This window comes from Gekko japonicus, unplaced genomic scaffold (assembly GCF_001447785.1).
Source record: "Gekko japonicus isolate JY-2015 unplaced genomic scaffold, Gekko_japonicus_V1.1 scaffold1415, whole genome shotgun sequence".
NCBI lineage: Eukaryota > Metazoa > Chordata > Lepidosauria > Squamata > Gekkonidae > Gekko > Gekko japonicus.
In genome coordinates, this window is record NW_015176013.1 from 369,085 (window position 1) to 372,788 (window position 3,704).

Genomic DNA, 3,704 nt, shown 5'->3' on the forward strand with positions numbered 1-3,704 from the left:
TCTGGAGAGCAGTTGTAATTCTGAGTGATCTCCAGGCCTCACCTGGAGATTGGCAACATGGTTCCCCAGGAGGAAAAGTACAATCTTTCCCCGCAGTGGGGACCAAAACAGCTCACATCATTCTCCTCTCCCCCTTTTGATCTGCACAACAACCCTGTGAGGTAGGTTAGGCTGAAAGTCTGTGACTGGTCTGAAATCACCAACTCAGCTTCCACAGCAAGAACCTGGGTCTGGCAGACCCTCCTCTGGAGTGCTGCTACACTACACCTGCTGTCCTAGTTGAGACGGTGTGGCGTAGCAGTTAAGAGCGCAGACTCTAATCTGGGAGAACCGGGTTTGATTCCGCACTTATCCACATGCAACTGCTACTGTGACCTTGGGTCAGTCATAAGTTCTTTCAGAGCTGTTCTCTCAAGGGCAGTTCTCTCAGAGCTCTCTCTGCCCTACCTACCTCACGAGGTCTCTGTTGTGGGGAGGGGAAGGGAAAGGGATTGTAAGATGTTCTGAGACTCCTTCAGGTAATGAAGGGCGGGGTATAAATCCAATATGTTCTTCTTCTAGAGGGGCTGCTGGAGGTGAATAGGAGCAAGCAGCCAGGCCTAGTTGTCATGCCAGTCAGGTGTCATCAAGTCACCCAGAGGGGAGGAGGATGGAGCCAAGCAGCGCATGGCGGACGCATAGTGGAAAGGCCCCCGTCCCCTCTCCTCCTAAAACATTGATAAATCACCTACACAAGTCTACATGCCGAGGAAAAGTATTATGAAAAATGCAGGAAGCAAGGATGAATCGAAAACTAAAGGTAATCAAACTGTAAAACTTTTTCTTGCCTTCCGAACCTCCTAAAAATACAGCCCCATCCCCCACGCAAAGCCACAATATGGCGCCGGTAAAAAACGCAGACAGTTTGACACCAAACTCTCCGATACCGGAGGAAACTCCCTTGACTAGAAAAGATCTGAGAAAACAAAACAAAGAACTGAGAGAAAGTCTCCTTAAAGATATGGCAACAATTGTGAAAGACTTGCTGCAGCTAAAAAAATGGCAGAAACGGCAACTGAAATGGTGCTTAATTTACAAGGCAAAGTAAGAGCTCTACAATTAATGGAGCAATCGTCCCTAAATAGAATTGCCATACTTGAAAACAAATGGAGACAATTAAATTTAAAATTTCGTGGGTTTGAGGAGGGGGCTGAAGAAAACAGACATGCCGTCTTTAATTGCTGCCTGGTTAGCGACCGTCTTGGAGTTAGAAGATGGGATTGCACCAGCAATTACTAAAGCACAAAGACTGGGACCGTTAGCAGCTGCTAGGAAAGGTAAACCACGAGATATTTTGGTTCAATTCCTATACCAGAGGACCCGTGACAAGATCTTGAGGGAAGCAAGAACAAGGGGATCTTTAAACTTTCAGGACAGTAAAATGATAGTACTGCTTGATCTATCGCCTGAGGTGTTGGAGAAATGAAAGAAACTGAAACCTATTACTACTAAACTCAACGAGGCCAAAATAAGATTCCGGTGGTCCCCAACTTCGGATATTCAAGTCTACAAAAATGGACTTCAATATAATGCTGTGGACAGCATAACAGGGAAAGCTTTACTGAATGTCCTAGGACTGAAACTTTCCAGAAGCGAAGAAGAGGAACTGGCAGAAACCTGAAAACAGCAATGTTGTAACTTTGAGTGTTTTTTCTCCTTGAGATGGTTCTTTTCAGGCAAATAGAATATATAGGCTAAAAATATCAGTTTTCCATTACTGGTGGAAAAATTGGGCCAAATTTTACTATGAGGTGGCCAGTGTTCCCTCTAAGCTGAGTTAGTGTGAGCTAGCTCACAGTTTTTTAGCCTCTGGCTCACCCATTTTTGCCTTAGCTCAGGAAGGATGGCTCCAGAGCAAACTAAGTTATGCCAGTAGTTCAGAAAGTAGAATTTTTGCTCACAAGACTCCACAGCTTAGAGGGAACATTGGAGGTGGCAATGATAATGGCAAATAAGCTATACTTTTTCAACTCTTCTGTCAGTTGATTTGTGTCAAGCACAATTATTTAGGGTAATTTAGCAGCTGGTGATAAGGAATAAGCTGTTGGCTGTGACATTTTGCCCAATTCTTTGTTGATAAAATATCTGAGATCTGCTCCTATTTCTATGCCAGTTTGAGATAAGATAAAGTAGAAAAAGAGTCTGAAACTCTGGCTGGTCATTTTTAATGGATAGTTTCATTTTGGCATAGGGTTGCCAACTCTGGGTTGGGAAATTCCTGGAGATTTGGGGTGTGGAAACTGGGGAGTGTAAGGCTTGGGGGGGACCTCAGAGGGGTTTAATGCCGTAGAGTCCCCCCTACAAAGCAGCCATTTTCTCCAGGGGAACTGACAGGGTTGCCAGCTTTGGGTTTGGAAATACCTGGAGATTTGGGGGGGGGGTTTGAGCCTGGGGAGGGCAGGGTTTGGAGAGGGGATGGACTTCAGCAGGGTATAATGCCATAGAGTCCACTCACCAAGGTAGCCATTTTCTCCAGGGGAATTGATCTTGGTCATCTGGAGATCAACTGTAATAGTGGAAGATCTCCAGGTGCTACCTGGAGGTTGGCAAATCTAGGAACTGAACTCTGGTGGAGATCAGTTGTAATTCCGAGAGATCTCTAGGTCCCACCTGGAGGTTGGCAACCATTTTTGACCGGTCTAAAGCTGTGGGAGAATGACAGGGTCCAACCAAGCATGGGTGTGTGTAAGATAACGGATATGCTTGACCTGGGCCCAGAAATTCAGGACGTCAGTTGCAAGCCCATTACTTTCCACGACGCGGTATACTTACGGCATTCAAGAAAACAAAAGAACGAACAGATCCGCCCACCCCCCCCCCGATATCTCTCACACACACTTTACCATGGTGAAAGGCAAATAGGGGCAAAACTGTAGCTAGGAATAGCAGGAGGAGGCTTCTTTTCCCTTTTTATATAAATACAGTTGGCAAATTTCCCATTGCCTGTTTTAAGGGGTGTCAGGCAGCATCTGCTTCCGGTATCGGACTTTTGAAGCTTACTGTCTCCAGAATGCTTTGGTGGTTGCCTTGGTAACACCGTCCTCCCCCGTCAATCCCTTCTTGAACTGCTCTTACCGAACGCATTTGACTCGGCATGAGCTGGACGACGGCCCGTCGTCGTGATGCATTCTGGGCTTTGCCAATATGGCCGCCTCCTTGGTGTGCTGCTGAGGGGAGTTTGGCTTTCTGGAAACATTGGTCATTTTTCTTTCGCTTCCCGAACCCCGTTATCTGGGGATTTTGCACGCGAAGAGGAGCCACCAGCTGCCCGAGGCGGGTGGCGCGATGGGCCGGACCGGGCTTCCGTGGCAGCAGCCGGATAGAGAGCAAGCACCCCCGCGGGGATAGGACGTCCCCCCCCCCCGTCACTACAAGATCTCGGAAACAGGCCCAGGAGGGAGAGCCTAAACCATCGCCTGAAGCGGACTGCCCTGCAAGGGGTGGATTTATTGGGGGGTGAGCTGTTTCCTCCTGCGACCTCACCAAAGATCGGGGTAGCTACTCTTGGAACAAAGACGCTACCGGCCAACCTACCCCTCTCCCGTAACCCCTAACTTTAGTACTCAGTATTTTATCTGAAACAGGATTCCGACTCATCTTCATTTAGTTTTGACCATGTTGCAAGGCTGGTCCTCCTCTTTTGTCACTGTGGTTACTGCTGAGGA